Source organism: Chiloscyllium plagiosum, unplaced genomic scaffold (assembly GCF_037043375.1).
Source record: "Chiloscyllium plagiosum isolate Xiang-an unplaced genomic scaffold, Cpla_swu_hap1 HiC_scaffold_6, whole genome shotgun sequence".
Taxonomy (NCBI): Eukaryota; Metazoa; Chordata; class Chondrichthyes; order Orectolobiformes; family Hemiscylliidae; genus Chiloscyllium; species Chiloscyllium plagiosum.
Window position 1 is genome coordinate 87,743,207 of NW_028270144.1, and position 18,227 is coordinate 87,761,433.

Genomic DNA, 18,227 nt, shown 5'->3' on the forward strand with positions numbered 1-18,227 from the left:
TGAAGCCAGTGATGCAATGGGGTAGAATAATAGGACTTTTGTCTGATGAAAGTCGTTGAAAGTTAGAACAAACTGATAGTACGAAACTGTCCTCTGTTGGCTAGAAATGTATGAAAAAAAATTTGGGCGATTTCAACGTAAGTTCTGCACAGACTACATCGCGCAAAAACAAGCCAATTGGACCAATGAGTCCATCTAAACAGTGTATAGTTCATTTTGAGATATCAGCTGAAGCAGTATGAACAAGGCCTGGATGGGAAATGGAAGACAACTTGTGCAGTAGTATGGTGTGTCCTTCTGTGATTAGAACTGAAAAAGCAGAATAAAGTGAGCTTCATTTTGTAGTTAACCTGCACTCTAACTGACTTGGAGTACTTGCTAACATGAAGCACAAAAACTCAGAAGTTATTCAATCACAAGTACTTACATTCATAACCTAAAAGAAAGACTTGCATTTATTAGCATCTTTCACAACCACGGCACATCCCCCAAAACATTTTACATCCAATAAACACATCACATACTTTATTACAATCTCCATAGGTATTGATAAACTTTTTAAAAAAAATACTGTCTGCTATTAACTGAAAGAATTACATGGTAAAATTTCACACTTTAAAACATTTACTGTGGCAAATGACTGAAAGCACTATTAGCTAAACAATTGTTTTTGTAGTGTTGTGAAAATGTTTCATACTTAATAATATTTGTGGACTTGAGATTTGAAGGACTTGCAAAATTGATCTATTTCAAAATGTGTTTGAACACAGGCTAGATTTGCAAAAGATGTCCCTGAAAAGCCTTGAGACTCTGAAATGTTTTTTTAAAGCAAGACTTTTTAGAAATTATGTGACTTTAAATAATTGCATGAAGTCACTATGACTTGGTTTTGTGGCTATTCTGTTTAAGGTATGCTTGCAGGCTTGGAGCTTGTGTTTGAGTTTTTCAGTTGGAGAAAGGCTCCCAGAGAACCAGTAACTCAGTTAATATCTCCTGATTCTAAAACCTTAGCTAAGAGATCAGGATCAATCTTCTCTAAGTGACTGAAGAAAACTTCTCAATATTGTGTTCGCTGAACAAGCTGTGTCTGCCAAGACGACAGAGACAACTGTGTGTGATTAGTGACTTGGCCACATATGTAAGAACATCAGATTGACAAACTCCAGAACATTCTATGCCTTATTCTTCTTTTTCTTTTTCCTTCAAATATAACTGCCATTGACCAGAATTTTGTTTTTCTGTTTAAACTCAATATTTGCAGAATAAAGTCTATTTTCCCTTTATCTGAAATATTTGCATTTGTGTTTGTGGAACGAGGGCCAGGTGGATCTCATTGAGTATGGTTGGGGTTGTTAACCTAGGCCAAGCAGGGAGCCCTGGCTGACAGATATAAAGAGGAGTCTCAGAGATTCTCCTCAATCTGGGGACTGGCTCTGAGCTAGCTGGTCAGAGTCCACGTTCTGCGTATGTGTAAATAAAGCGTGAGTTGGTAATGGGTTACCAGCCTCAATAGAGTTATTCAATATCTTCATTTTAAAACTGTGAGTTGACCAATTCTGCATCTTCCTTGAAAATGGTTTTGATTATAAATCAATAAATTGAGTAAATTCTTTTTATTAAAGAAACCTGGCTAATGGATCTTGTTATTCTAAGTCTCCTCAATGAGAAAGCATACAAGTGGTCTTATCAAGATTTAAGCAAAATATTTTTCATGTTATGCTGCAACTCATGGAGTAGTGGGACCATAGCACTCTCCAATTTCAGTCATAACAGTTGGCTATTGATTCTTTAAACCACCGAAAACAATCACTCACTTTTATAATTGTCACACATCACACTCTCCACAAAATTATATTCCTTAGAACAAACTGTACACAGTTACTTCCAACTTCCAATGATCCCTAACTCTCTGTTTCACTCAGTCTTCAAATGCCTTCCACAGGTTTTGGAGAGTTTCTTAAATCTACCACCAGCAATAAAGCATGTTCTGATGATTTTCTGTTCCTTAGTCATGCCAGAACAAAGTTACTTTATTCATAGAAGAGTGAAGGATATATCTCTTCCACGAGACACCATCCCTTTCTTGTACTGGCTGTAGGAGGTAGCAGCCATTTCTCTGTGCTAACCACACAGAATACATGTCTGTGATTTATGCAGAAGCATGTAATGTTTCAAAAATGATTTCCAATGCTTTTTTCCATGTGACAGGATGATTTACATTGACATTGTAACAAAATAGAAATGCTAACTAAATATTCTTAATCCCAGCTCACTTTTAATCCTCGAGGTAAATGAATAGTTTATAGCACAACTGTTTACAACTTGGTACCATCAGCACCTTTCTGGTTCAGTCAAGCCATTGCAAACCCAGAGATAGATTTCATTGTCTCAAAGTGTCAATACCTTGTACCTTCTTCTCAGTGAAACAATCCATGCCTCACTTTGGTCGCTAAGAATGAAACTACATAAGTTTATTGCCAAGCAAACTCCAGAAGTTCCCCCTGAGTTAAAAAATTTCACATCAACTCTCCTGTTATACTTCCAACTTTTAGCTTAAATCTAAGTCCCCTGGTTATCAATCTCTCTACTAATAGGAAAGTGCCTTTCTATCCATCCTATCTATGTACCTCACAAACTTATATACCTCTATCAAGTCCCTTTTCAAAGCAAAAAAAAAATCACACAACACCAGGTTATAGTCCAACAGGTTTATTTGGAAGCACTAGCTTTCGAAGCACTGCTCCTTCATCACAACCATCTGATGAAGAAGCAGTGCTCCGAAAGCTAGTACTTCCAAATAAACCTGTTGGAGTATAACCTGGTGTTGTGTGATTTTTAACTTTGTCCACCCCAGTCCAACACTGGCACCTCCACCTCATGACTTTTCAAAGTACACTGTTTCAAGGAAAACAACCCAATTCTTGCTCATAGCTCAGACCCTCCCAGTATATTTCAGCTGCACCCTCTCTAATGCAATCAAATTCTTCCTATAATGTGGTGACAGGACTGCACAACACTACTCCAGTTGTGACCAAATCAGTGTTTCATACAGTTCCAGCATAACCACCTTACTCTTGTATTCTGCCAATAAAGGCTAGTATCCCATTTCGTTCTGAATCACCTTATCCACTTTTAGTAATCACTTTTCAGTAATCTACGGACGCCAAGTTCCCTCTGATCATCAGTACTTCCCAGGATCTTACCATTCATGGTGTAATCCTTATCTTATTAGTCCTCTCCTCACACAATTCTTCTCATATTTCCAGTTGCATTCCATTTGCCACTGCTCTGCCAACCTGATCAGTCCAATGATATCCCCCAGACTGATATATTCCTGACATTTATGGCTAACATGCTCACTATTTCCATCCTGCCTATTTTCAAGTAATCTGCAAATGTCTCGACCATAACCCTTACATTTAAGTCCAATTTATTTATGTACACCACAGACAGCAAGGGTCCCAGCACCAAGCCCTGTGGAATCACAGTGCAACCAGATTTTCAGTCACAGAAACATTCCTCTACCATCATTCTCTGCTTCCTGCCTCTCAGAAAATTTTGGAGCCAAATGTTCCAACTTGCCTTGGTTCTCATAGGCTCTTACTTTCTTGATCAGTCTGCCATGAGGGACCTTGCTAAAGTTACATAGACCCTAATGTGATCCTATTGAAAATCCGTTAACTCAGGATAAAGCTGAGTTATTCAAATTGAAACGAATAAGTTTATTATTAATATAAACGATGACATTACTAAGCTATCAAAAAAGTCAGATCAGTAAACTAAAAAGCAAATTTATTTTCTGTAAAACATTTGAATGAACAGAAAACAAGTCACAGTACAATGCATCAATTTACTTATTCCGCATTACACAGAAAAGTAGATGACAAAAGTGGTATTGTTTTCATGAAATTGTGGTTGGCAAACCTTTTGTTCTTTACAGAGGAGAAAGACTCATTCAGCATTTTCACCTCAAATGGCAGCATGCACATGTGATGACCTATGTATTTCGATACAATTTCCCTAAGTCACCACTCCTCTTCACAGAAAATAAGATGAGGAGACATAAAAGGAGTGATTTATATTAAAGAGTGTTCTTTGTAACTACAGTACTGACCTATTTACATGAAACTGCAATAGCACAGATAAGCTGACTAGAGTTACAAGCTGCCAAATACAAAGTCTGCTGTCGCTTTGAATAATCAATTCATCAAGAAACAACATGTTACAATGACTAAAGCCAAAGGCTGTTGTTTTGTAAATGGATTCATCTCAGTGATCCAAGATTTTTGCTTTTTTTTTAAAATCACTCATGGGACAAGGGTGTCGCTAGTTGGCCAGTATTTATTGTCTGTTCCTAATTGCCCTTGAGAAGGTGGTGGTGAGCTGCCTTCATGAGCCGCTGCAGTCCATGTGCAGTAGGTTGGCCCACACAGCCCTTAGGAAGGGAATTCCACGATTTTTACCCAGTAACAGTGAAGGAACGATAATGTATTTCCAAGTCAGGATGGCTACTGACTTGGAGGGGAACTTGAGGTCATGGTATTCCCATATATCTGCTGCGCTTGTTCTTCAAGGTGGAATGGTCATTGGTTTGGAAGATGTTGCCTGAGAATCTTTGGTGAATTTCTCCAGTGCATCTTGTAGACAGTGCATACCGCTGCTACTGAGCATCTGTGGTGGACGGAGTGGATGTTTGTGGATATGGTGCCAATAAAGCAGGCTGCTTTGTCCTGAATGGTGTCAAGCTTCTTGAGTATGGGGAGTATTCCATCACACTTCTGCCTTGTGCATTTTTAGATGGTGGACAGGCTTTGGAGAGTCAGGACGTGAACTAATCGCTACAGTATTCCTAACTTCTGACCTGCTCTTGTAGACACTGTATTTAAGTGGCGAGTCCAGTTGAGTTTCTGGTCAAGGGCAACTCCTTTAATGTTGACATTGGGGAACTCAGTGATGGTAACACCATTGAAAGTGAAGGGTTTGGGGATTAGATTGTCTCTTATTGAAAATAGTCATTGCCTGGTATTTGTGTGGAGTAAATGTTCCTTGCTACTTGTCAGCCCAAGCCTGGATATCGTCCATATCTTGTTGCATTGAAACAGGGACTGCTTCAGCATCTGAGGAGTCACAAATGGGGCTGAATATAATTTACAACATCGGTGAATATCCCCACTTATGACTTTATGATGGAGGGAAGGTCATGGCTGGGCCTAGGACACTACCCCGAGGACCCCCTGCAAAGACATTGTAGAACTGAGATGACTGACCTCCAACAATCACAACCAAGCTATGACTCCAGCCAGCAGAGAGTTTGTTCCCTGATTGCTGTTAATTCCGAGAGTTCCTTGATGCCACCTTGGTCGAATGTGGTCTTGATGTCAAGGGCTGTCACTCTCCAGAATTCAGCTGTTTTGTCCATGTTTGAACCAAAGCTGTAATGAGATCAAAAGCTGATTGGCCCTGGCAGAATCTAAATTTGGTGCCAGTGAGCAGGTTATTGCTGAGCAGGTGCTGCTTGATAGCACTGTTAATGACACCTTCCATCACTAATAATCGAGAGTTGACTGATGGGGCAGTATTTGTCAGGTTGGATTGTGCTACTTTTTTTGTCCAAGACAAAGCTGGACAATTTTCCACACTGTTGGATAGATGCCAGTGTTGTAAATGTACAGGAAGGGCATGTCTAGAAGACTGACAAGTTCTGGAACATGAGTCTTCAGTACTGTTGCCGGAATGCTGTCAGGGCCCATTGACTTTACATTATCCAGTGCCTCCAATTGTTTCTTGATTTCACGGGGAATTAATCAAATCGGTTGAAGACTGGTATCTGTATTGCTGGGGACTACCAGTTTTTGGCATACCAGCGTATAAACTGGGCCAATTGGTCCAGTCAAAAGAACATAAGGGGAGTGTATTGTCCATTTTATGATATTCTCCATGTTTATGTTTCCCAAATTCAGCTATCTGGATAACTTTGCCTTAGGCTGTCAGTACTGAGTTTCTCAGTACTGACAGCCTAAGGCAAAGTTATCCAGATAGCTCAAAGTACCTTTTCGTGCAACATTGAAAGATGCTACAAGGTAGCTGCAGGACCAGATTACTAATGAGTTGTTACAGTCTAAGTGGCAGAAGCTAACAAGAAGTATGTGAGTGGTTTCAGCGGGAAGAGGTAAGGGTTTACATTGACCGAAGTTCCAGTTTTTACCATTATCTAATAACTGAGGTAAAAGCCTATTTTTCTAATCGAAATGAGGAAAATTATTTCTTGTTGAATTGTTAGAAGAAAGCAAAAGCAGGCTTTTGCAAATAGGGTTTGAATGGTAGACAGTGGTGTGCAGCAATGATGTAATAGCCTAGTCCCACTGGAGAATTACACTTCAATGTGCATTTGATACTGTACATCACTTCTGCCTGAGGTCACTTGTGAAACATAAATTAATTAGACATATATGCAGCTAAAGTGCAGCTCTGTCTGCTCATTTAGCCATGGATTGAGTTTCTGAACCCTCAACGATCCTGCCAATAACCTTCAACATTATAACATCTTCATCATTAGAACATGGTAATCTTGATGATAGGATGAGAGAATATACCACAATGCACTCAATTATTCAAATGGTAAAAAAAAGTCTAACAAAAATAAGTGCAGTACCTCTGAAAGTAAATACAAAGGAAGTGACATTTTTTAATTTGCTGAGCTGTGATTTCTGCCGTTATTTTAAATTTTGTATACAACAGTTTTTCATGGTATCATAGGATCCCTACAGTGCATTAAATGTCCATTCAGCCCATCAGGTCTGTACCAATCCTCCACACAGCATCTTACCCAAACCTACCTATCCCCATAACCTCGCAATAGCTATGATTAATCCACCTAACCTGCATATCCCGGGGCAAATTAGTATGGCCAATCCATTTAACCTGCACTGTGGAAGGAAGCCCATGCAGACACAGGGAGAATGTGCAAAATTGACACAAACAGTCACCCAAGGCTGGAAACAAACCCAGGTCCCTAGCAGTGAGAGGCAGCAGTGCTAACCACTATGCCACCATACTGTCATGAGCTCCTCTCTCTCTTTCTCCTGTTTATACTCATATGCCTTACATTCCAAGTAAAATCAGTTTAATTCTTTCCTGCTACTGGACTGAAAATGTACAGAATTCCTTCTTTAATTGCTTTAACATAGTAAAGTTAACAATAGAATTAAATTAAATTTACAATGTGTATTGTAAATTCAAAATCAGGTTTGCAAAATTTTAATGTGAGGCAAATCCTTCTCCAAATATATATAAAGATTTTTTAAAAGCCTTTCTGGTACTCTATTATTCTATCTTAATACAGATACATTGTGCACGTAACTTCTCTGATTTGGTTCCAGACAGAAATGAGTCCCATCGCCAAATTCACTTCTGGATGTGTCATCACACTCAAACAGCATCCGAGGAATTTAGCAAAAATTAGTATTGTCGGAGCTACAATATCTTGTCAGAATTTCTAATTCATGGTGAAGGTAGAATACAGTTGCTCACTCTTTAAGTCTGAATTCTGGAATTTTGGTCATTTTTCTATAAGAACTATACGCCAGTGACCATGAGTATTATTATTGTGTGCTTACATTCCTTTATACATAAACTTTATTTTATCTTTTATAAAGTCGAGAACACACAGCAAAAAAAGAAGCAAAATGCTGCAGAGGGATGCCATTTAAGCACGCTGAGAGAAAAAAACATGGGGTTCAGGAACACCAGTCAAGTCCAGGGACTTCAGAGCATTAGAAGAGGGATGAACTGTGGAGTTTGAAGACCTGAGCTAGAAGTCTTAGACTTTGGAATTACTTTGGCAAATTCATTAATTGCTTTCGCAAAAAAATGAGTTTTCTCAGAAAGAATCTCTTATCTCTTCACCTGCTGGTTGCGAAAATGGAAAGTTTATGATTTGAAGCCACCACAAGCAATGGGTTATTTTTGTGGCTGAGCCTCATTAACACAGAATTGTTGAGATATCAACATTAACTATTTTCCTTACAAGAAGCTTGCTGATTTGGAATGGCAGTTATCCAGAAGATCCCAGGTAGATAGGATAGTGAAGAAGGCATTTGGTCAGAGTATTGAGTACAGGAATTGGGAGGTCATGTTGTGGCTGTACAGGACATTGGTTAGGCCACTGTTGGAATATTGCATGCAATTCTGGTCTCCTTCCTATCGGAAAGATGTTGTAAAACTTGAAAGGGTACAGAAAAGATTTACAAGGATGTTGCCAGAGTTGGAGGATTTGAGCTATAGGGATAGGCTGAACAGGCTGGGGCTGTTTTCCCTGCAACGACTGAGGCTGAGGGGTGACCTTATGGAGTTTTATAAAATCATGAGAGGCATGGATAGGATAAATAGACAAAGTCTTTTCCCTGGGGTGAGGGCGTCCAGAATTAGAGGGCATAGGTTTATGTTGAGAGGAGAAAGATATAAAAGAGACCTAAGGGGGACCTTTTTCATGCAGAGGGTGGAATGAGCTGCCAGAGGAATTGGTGGAGGTTAGTACAATTGCAAAATTTAAAAGGCATTTGGATGGGTATATGAATAGGAAGGGTTTGGAGGGATATGGGCCGGGTACTGTCAGGTGGGACTAGATTGGGTTGGGATATCTGGTCAGCATGAACAAGTTGGACCGAAGGGTCTGTTTCCGTGCAGTACATCTCTATGACTTTGTGACTCTAAGAGAAGCCGATCTTGATCTGCCAACAACAGCACTTGAAAGAGGAACAGCAGAAGCATGAAAAGGAAGCAGGGATTTGTAATAATAGTGGAATATCCACACAACCTAGAGCAATAAATAGACCAAGCTAAAGTGTGTAAAGGAGACTGTGTTGCTGCCAGTGACTACTCACACACAGTCTACTGCATTTGCTGCTCACAATCCACACTGGTGATGCCAAATGCAATCCAGGTGACTACTTCCCAGAATATGTCTGCTCTGTCCATAGGAACAACCCTGACCTCCCAGCTGCCTGCTGTTTCCAGAATCCATCTTGCTTGGTGTATTGGTAATGTCCCTCCCCTTGTTCAAATCCCACCTACTCCAGAGGTGTGCAATAGTATCTCTGAGCAGTTTGATTAGCCAAATAGGTTTACTAAAAGCAAATGTTTGCTCCCATGCCAACATTTCTGTGCTGGGCTTGCTACAATGCTCCAATGATGCGCAGTACAGCACCTCATTTTCTACACAGGCACTTTACTGCCTTTAGGTTGCAATTTTGAATTCCATAACTTCAGAAACTGACCACATGACATCTATTTCTCTTATACTTACTTTGCTATTAGTAGAGAGGGCCCATTCTTTCCCAGTCACATCTTAATTTCCATCCATTTTAATTCTCTTTTTCATTCACCACCATCAATAACCCCTTTGACCTTTACATTGAACCTCTTCACCACCTGCCCCTTGCTCCTCATCTACCTCTGTCAAAAGTATCTAAAAAAAAATTTTTCACAACTCTTCAGTTCTGAACAAGAATTATTCTGGACACCATATGCTAATTCTGTTTCTCTCTCCACCGATGTTGCCAGACCTGCTGCATCTCTCCAGAATCCCCAGTTTCTGTTTCAGATTTCCAGTATCTGCAGTATTTTCTAATTTTCCAAACTCTGGATGATTTTAATTGTCAACAACCATAAGTTAATTAGACCTTCTTTCAGCTTGATATTAGACAGGACAGCAAGGATGGTTCCCTGAAAATTTTCGTAACTGCCTGAGAGGATTTAAAATTTCATCCAAAAAATGGCACTTCCAACAGATTCGCAACTTCGAGGACTGCATTTGAATATCAGCTTTAACATTTATTCTTAAGTTCTTGAATGGATCAGCAACCCAAACCTTCTGGTTCAGAGGAAGGGTCAGTACCAACTGAGGTATAGCAATTCTCACAAGCAACATGCAAAAGGAACTACTTCTTGCGGAAAGAATGGTGCGATGATTGAAAAGACTGTTGGGAATGGTGATCCAATCCAGTGGTCTGGGCCCATTTATACAAAACAGCTGGATGTAAGTGAAACTCGGTTGGGTTCTGATTGTGGAAGGATGGATTCAAATGGTCCAATTGTCCTTCTTTGCCTCGAGTTACCATGTGGGAAGTGAATGTCTCAGTCTTTGAAAATGAAAACTGACTCTCCTGTCTTCATGTGGAAATGAAGGTCATGTACAGAAATATATTATCAAGCAGAAAAGGAGATGAATGATAAGAATAGAGAGAATTTTAAATGTTTGCTATAGAATTTCGAAGAACACGCATTAAAAATGAGTGAGTGCATTCTAGTGAGTAAGAAAAATCCTCTGTCTTGGAGATGAGATCATATATAGAAATACATATCAGCAAGACATTTAGGTGCAGACATTATAGGGACAACTTTCAACTTAGCCACCTGACAGAAACCAGCGGTGGACTATTAAAAAGAAAATTTTCAATGGATCATATTGTCTTAGGTACATAGGCACAAAAGGTGGCCATTCAGCATCTCAAACCTGTTTCGCCCTTCAATGAGATCATGGTTGATCTGTGGCCTCACTCCATATACCTGCCTTTGGACTATATCTCTAAACAGCTTTGCTTAACAAAATACATCTATTTCAGATTTAAAATTAACAACTGATCCAGTATCCATTGCTGTTTGTAGACGAGAGTTCCAAACATCGTACGTAGGCTTGCTTCCCTACAGACCCTTCCCCTGTAGAGTCTTGTCCTAAATTTTAGACTCTGCCCTATAGCTCTCGAATATCTAACCAGTTTACATTTATTTACCCTGCTTTTTCCAGTCTTCAATTTTAACCCGTTTCCCTGAGCAAGTAACAATTGCACCTATCTCCCTGATGCGACTGAGGTCTTTCTTTCAGGATGCCAGTCAGGGTGTAAGGATGTAATTGCATTTGGATTATAATTTTAGTTCTGGCCTGAGAAGGGAAGCCAGTGTGACTTGTGCCAAAGACGCCCACATTCAAATGTTTCACTTAACAACAATAACATATATTAATATACAACCTTAAGTATGTCAAAGAATTTCACAATAAGTGTTACCAGCCACAATTATGCACAAACCCCTTAACAACGTATTAAGACCAAAGTTCAAAGCTCTCAAAGTAGTAATAGGAAGTTATAGAAAGAATATTATCCAGCTGGAGAGGGTTCAGAAGAGATCTACCAGGATGTTGTCAGGTATGGAAGGTTTGAGTCATAAAGAAAGGCTGGATAGGCTGGGACTTCTTTCATTGGAGCTTCGGAGATTGAGAGGCGATCTGATAGAAGTTTATAAAATAATGAGAGGTATAGATAGAGTTAATGGCTGTTGTCTTTTCCCTAAGATGGGGGATTTCAAGACTAGGAGGCATCTTTTTAAAGTGAGAGGAGAGAGTTTAAAAAAGACATAAGAGGCGAAGGTTTTATACAGAGGGTGGTTCATGAACTTGCTGAGAAAGTGGTGAATGTGGGTACAATACAACGTCTAAGAGAAATTTGGATAGATACATGAATAGGAAAGGTTTGGAAGGTTATGGGCCAGAAGCAAACAGGTGGAGCTGGTTTAGTTTGGGATTATGTTCAGCATAATGATTCTATGACTCTATGACTCTAAGTAAGTCTTAAGGAGCTCCTTGAAAGAAAAATGAGTGGTAGAGAAATTTAGTGAGCAGTTTCCAGAGCATTTGGCCTCAGCAGTTGGACACATAGCGGGTAATAATGGCACAAATAAAATCGGGGATGTTCAAGAGTCTTGCATTGAAGGGGCAAGGCCATGGACGAATTTGTAAACAAGGGTGAAAATTTTAAAATCAAGTTATCGTCAGACCAGAAATCAATGTAGGTCAGGAGAGTTAGTGATGACAGGTGAACAAATCTTGGTGACATAAGACATCGGCTTATTTTTATCTACCTTCAGTTAATGGAGAGAGGAAGATGGAAGACAACCCTGGAGTGCATTAGAATAGTCAAGTGTAGAGCAAACAAAGGTATACATGAGTAATTCAACTATAGATGAGCTCAGGCAGAAGCTGTCAGGTATTCTTCATGTGAGTGCAGAAATGTGGTCAGAAGCTCAGCATGGAACCAATTCTGAAACCAGGGCCTGAAAAGTACAGGTTTAGCATCAGACAGTTGCCATGGAAAGGGATGAAGTCAATAGGAACAGGCTAGTGATGAGACAGCCAAGAATAATAGAGGTTAAGACTACCATATACGCATAAACTTTATAAATTCTCATTCCACCTGCAAGGTTTCGTCCATTGCATGGCCATCTGCATGATAGATACTGGCTTCTGGTGATTATTGTTTAAATGGCTACATCTGACTTGACTCCAATAGTTAACAAGAACAACAGCTTAACTTTTCTTCTGAAATAATTTATATTATCCAATATGGAAGCTGGAGTAATTGCAGAGTCTCCTTTTGCTTGTTCAACTATACAAGTGTAACAGCACAACACTTGTTCATGTGTTGGAGACATACCTGATGCACTTTAGAATCAGCAGAAACCTGATTGGATTCTGTCAGCAGAAGTCGTGGTGGGCTGCCACCAACAATTGCGATAAAGGGAAGATAGGCGCATTTTACCCAAAGTACTCTCTGCGCATGTACATCCAAAGTATTTCTTTCATTTATCTGGCTATCCCCAATCATTAGAGTTATAACGACATAGAGTCACAAAGCAGTACAGCATGGAACCAGACCCTTCGGTCCAACTCATCCATGCTGACGATTTATCCTAAATTAATCTTGTCCAATTTGCCAGCATTTGGCCCATATCCCTCAAACCCTTCCTATTTATATACCCATCCAGATGCCTTTTAAATGTTTAATTGCACCAGCCTCCACCATTTCCTCTGGCAGCTCATTCCATACACACACCACCTGCTGCATGAAAACGTTGCCCCTTAGGAACCATTTTAATCTTTCCCCTCTCACTTTAAACTTATGCCCTCTAGTTTTGGAAATGCCAGGGAAATATCTTGTTTATTTACCCTACCCATGCCCCTCATGATTTTATAAACCTCTATAAGGTCACCCCCTCAGCCTCTGATGCTCCAGGGAAAATAGCCCCAGCCTATTCCCCTCTCCCTATATTTCTAACCCTCCAAACCTGGCAACATCCTTTTCTGAACCCTTTCAAGTTTTACAACATTCCTCCTGTAGCAGGGAGACCAGAATTGCATGCAGTATTCCGTAAGTGGCCTAACCAGTGTCCTCTACAACTGCAACATAAACTCTATTCTCAATGCAACGACTAATAAAGGCAAGCATACCAAATGCCTTCTTCACTATCCTATCCACCTAAGACTCCACTTTCAAGTAAATATGTTCCTGCGCTCCAAGTTCCCTTTGTTCAGTAACACTGTCCAGAATCTTACCATTAAGTATATAAGTCCTGTCCTGATTGGCCTTTCCAAAATGCAGCACCTCACATTTATCTAATTAAACTCCACTCTTTGGCCCATTGGCCCATCTGATGAAGGTCCCATTGCACTCTGAGGTAATCTTCTTCGCTATCCACTACACTTCCAAACTGACTGTAAACTTACGAACCATACCTCCTATGTTCACATCCAAATCATTTGTGTAAATGACAAAAAGCAGTGGACCAACACCGATCCTTGTGGCACTCCACTGGTCACAGGCCTCCAGTCTGAAAAGCAACCCTCCGGCACCACCCTCTGTCTTCTAACTTTAAGCTAGTTCTGTATCCAAATGGCTAGTTCTCCCTGTATTCCATGTGATCTAATCTTGCTAACTAGTCTACCATGAGGAACCTTATCGAACATGTTACTGAAGTCCATAAAGATTACATCCACTGCTCTGCCATCATCAATTCTCTTCATTACTTCTCCAAAAAACTCAATCAAGTTTGTGAGACACAATTTCTCATGCACAAAGCCATGTTGACTATCCCTAATCAGTCCTTGCCTTTCCAAATACATGTAAATCCTGTCCCTCAGGATTCCCGCCAACAATTTGCCCACCACTGACATCAGACTCACAGGTCTCCAGTTCTCCAGCTTGTCCTTACCACCTTTCTTAAATAGTGGCACCACATTAGCCAACCTCCAGTCTTCTGGCACCTCGCCTGTGGCTATCCATGATACAAGTAGCTCAGCAAGGGGCCCAGCAATCACTTCCCTAGCTTCCCACAGGGCTTTAGGGACACGTGATCAAGCCCTGGGGAATTATCCACCTTAAGCATTTTACGACTTGCAGCACCTCCTCCTCTATAATATTGACATTTTTCACAATGTCAATTTAATGTGAGTTCTGAATTTAATGCAAATTCTAATGCCATCTGTGCAAAAAGCACAGTTAACGAATATTATTTCTGTGAGTTTACTCCAAGTCGCAACCAGTAGCGATATCAAATGACAAGCCAATCACGTTTTCCCATTAGAATGTCTTGCTAATGTTTACCCATGTCGATGTTTTCAGAAAACTAGCACCTCATTTTCTTGCAAGGGTAGCCTACGTCTCTTTAGGTCTTTAGCTCCACGGTTGGAGTGTAACTACCAAGGTTGTTGGTTCAATCCTCACACTATTCAGCATCACTTGCTTTCATGTTAACCCCAAATTCTGAGAAGTCTTGCAGAACAGTATTCTCGTGTCCCCATCTCTGGGCTAGAAGTTCAAGTCTTACCAGGTGTATCATAACATGTCTAGAAAAGTTGATTAATGTAACTGGGGGTACATTTCTTTAGGAAAAACAAGGCTAGGGCATACAGGATGTAAGGTAGGATACTGGGAAACATTGAGGATCAAAGGAATCTTGGTACGCATGTACATTGGTCCTTTAAGGTAGCATGACAAGTGGATAAAGTGGTTAAGAAGCATATAGGATACTTGCCTTTGTTAGTCGAGGGACAGAGTTTCCAGCAAGGAGGTTACTGTATAAAACATTGGTTAGGGCATAGCTAGAGTATTGTGTACAGCTCTCAAATTCACATTACAGGAGGGATGTGATAGCATTGGAGAGGGTGCAGAGGCGATTCACCAGGATGTTGCCTGGGAAGTTTCAGTTCTGAAGAGAGTTTTAACAGACTGCAGTTGTTTTCCTTAAGTTCAGGGAACATGATTGAGAATGGATACATTTATGAGGGGCATAGACAGGATAGAGAGGAAGGGACTTGTCCCCATTATGGAGAGATCAGTGACAGGGGGCATGGAATTACAGTAAGCACAGATTAGAGGAAATATGAGGAAAAAGGTGGTTGGAATCTGGAACTAACTGCTTCTGAGGGTGATAATGACAGAAGTCCTCATAACATTTAAGTAGTATTTACATGTGCACATGCAATGCAAAGGCTTACAAGGCTGTGCACCAGGTGCAGGAAAATGGGATTAGAATAGTCTGGTGATTATTTTTGAATGGCATGGGTGCAATGGGCCAAAGGGCCTTTTCTTGTGCTATAGATCTCTCTGACAATGCACTTTGTAAAATTGATTGGAAACTTATGATATACATTGCGGCAACTAGGCCTTTTTATTCCCTTCAATAAGAAATAAGAACCACACAAAGCAAAGCATACAACTGCATTCCATGTAATCATTATGATAAAATGTTTCAGAACTTAAAGCCCTCCTTCTCAAAATTATACCTATTTCACCGAAAGTGCTGCTTTTCGTTTGCAAAGTTATTGACTGACTGCCTAAAGTCTTCACTTCGCTGCACCAGGTGGGTATTCTTTGCTTCTCTAATTTGACTCTGAGTTCAAGTTTACAAGCAAAACAACCTTCAAATCTCCTGGCATTTGAAGCAACAGCAGGCACTGTAATTCCAAACCGGTGACTTAATTCAGGAAACAGCTTCAATGTTAATTGCACTGCCGAATAACCATCGTTGAATAACAAAATGTCATATTTGTGCAGAAAGCATTAGAATTTTGTTTTTGCAACAATTAACAACATAGATCCGAAGACAATATTTCAACAGCCAGTGAAATAAATTCCCCAGACTCGAATAATGAAACTGATATTGGAAAAGTCAGTGGAAGTTTTAATCTTCAACGTAATTCCTTATTTCTACTTATTAGAAAAACATACAGGTTCTTTAGAACGACGAAGGTCAATGCCATTTGGAGTTAAAATATTCATTAAAATATCTATCCTAGCAAAGATTAATTCAATTACTGTAATTGGTTCAAATATTTGAGTTGCCATCAGGCAAGACCAAACCCTCTCCACGATAAGTTGACATGTTATATTTAGTTTTTGATTCTTAATTACGAGATGAAAATAATTAATTATGGTCCAGAAACGCAACGTTAACCTGTTACCTTTATAACCAGGACTTCCTAACTAACTGGCGTACATTGGTCCACCGCCTATCAGATGGCGTTTATTTCCATGCCTCGACCATACTGCACCACATCGACGGCTTTGATCGAGATGACTGCAGTTGGCTGCTGCGCATTGAGCATCGAGAGCTGTCATCAGAGGGTGAGAAACCCCCATGAGGTACAGCCCTGAGTACTAATCCAGTATGTAAACATGCACAAAGGACTGCGGCGCCGGAAAAAAGCAGAGGAGAGGAGCTCGCTGAGGTTCCTGTCCCTATGGACTGGCCAGCACTGCACTATGATCATTGTTGCTCCTCAGGGCTGATCCATTTTCCAAACTGTGCTAATGAGAACCCTAAAACATAAATATCAGTTCTGGAAATAAAGGCAGTACTTACAGTTTTTGCCCCAGTTTCTCTCTCTGTCTTTGAGGTATTCTCAAATATCCTTTAGTCTTTAACAGTGGAGTGTTGCTTCAGGACAGATCGGTGCCGCTGCAGGTTTGGCAGGGGATCCCCACGCTGAAACCGAACATAGTCCGGTAGAAGGTAATGTATGCTGAGGGTGCCGCAGCCTCAGCTGCAACCACATCATTAAACATCCAATGCTGCAGCATCAAACAATACCCACTCTCTCTCTCTCTCTCTTCCAGCACACTGCACTGCGCAGGCGTCTAGCTCATTTCAAGCAACAGGAATGACCTTTGTGTGCCGTACAGTCAAAAACATCGCAGAAGTCGCGGGAGAATTAAATCTATTACCTCAGATCATATCTCATTGACTGTCCGATTGGTCAAAACGCCTGATACCTCATAGCTAGACACTTTCACTGTACTCCCGTACTTGAGTACACGTGTCAATGAAATCTAAAAGTTAAATCTAACTTTAACTGTGCACAGATACAGCCAGCCGTATGAGTGAATTATAATCACCACTGCTAATTGGTTACGTATTTCACTTTGGACGTGATGGGCCGAGAGGCCTTTAAGTCTTGAATGACTATGATTCACATTTTAAAGCGGTAAATCCTCCATTGGTAAATGGTGGATGGAAATTAAAGAAGCAGCTTTACATTTTTGAGATGCTGTATTAACTACCTTTTTCTCGAGCCAGGCTAAGTTCATAAGAGATATTGAATAGTCTTCTACGCTTGCTATTCAACTGTTCAAAGACAGTGACTTTCACTGAAGTTTCTCCAACGGCGGAACTGTCTTCCAGGTTAAGGAGAAAAACTTAATTCTAAAGTTTACATGTCATTCAGAAGACGATTAATTAATTGGTTCTTAGCTGGACAACTTCTCTGACTTGTGTTTTGTTTTCTCTACTCCAAAAATACACATAGTTGTTTCATGAGCCAGTTCTCTAATTTATAACCTTGCTTCCTGCCTATTCCGAGTTCCCCAACTCAGAACACAATCCGCTCAATCAGAAAATCACCATTGACTCCGACCCGTGTCATTCCGCCGGTAACTTGCTTCCCTCTAACGCAAAGGTAACCACATCAAACTCCATTATGTCTCAATTATTTCATGAGCCACCTCCAAACTTGATTACTGGAACTTTTCTTTGTTGACCACGTTTCTTCCTTTATCAATTCCAGTATGTCTAAATCTTGCTGCTGGCACCCTTTCATAAATTCTCATCATCACACTAACACCCTACCTTATTGGCTCCCAGCCTGTTAACATTTCAAATTGTAATAGTCATAGAGTCATATAGACGTACAGCACAGTAACAGATCCTTCGGTCCAACTCGTCCATGCCGACCAGATATCCCAATCCAATCTAGTCCCACCTGCCGGCACCTGGCCCATATCCCTCCAAACCCTTCCTATTCATATACCTATCCAAATGCCTTTTAAATGTTGTAATTGTACCAGCCTCCACCACTTCCTCTGGCAGCTCATTCCATACAGTGAAAAAGTTGCCCCTTA

The 18,227-nt window shown here is 40.3% G+C and overlaps 1 protein-coding gene across 2 annotated transcripts in view; it reads right to left on the minus strand.

The window, feature by feature from the left end:
• sacs (sacsin molecular chaperone) overlaps positions 1-16,874 on the minus strand; it is a 107,316-nt gene extending 90,442 nt beyond the window's left edge. For both annotated transcript variants that reach the window (XM_087988175.1, XM_087988174.1), the window contains exon 1: positions 16,693-16,874. The gene's annotated coding sequence lies outside the window, so the exon portion shown is untranslated. The remainder of the gene's footprint in view (positions 1-16,692) is intronic.
• Positions 16,875-18,227: the final 1,353 nt, after the last annotated feature.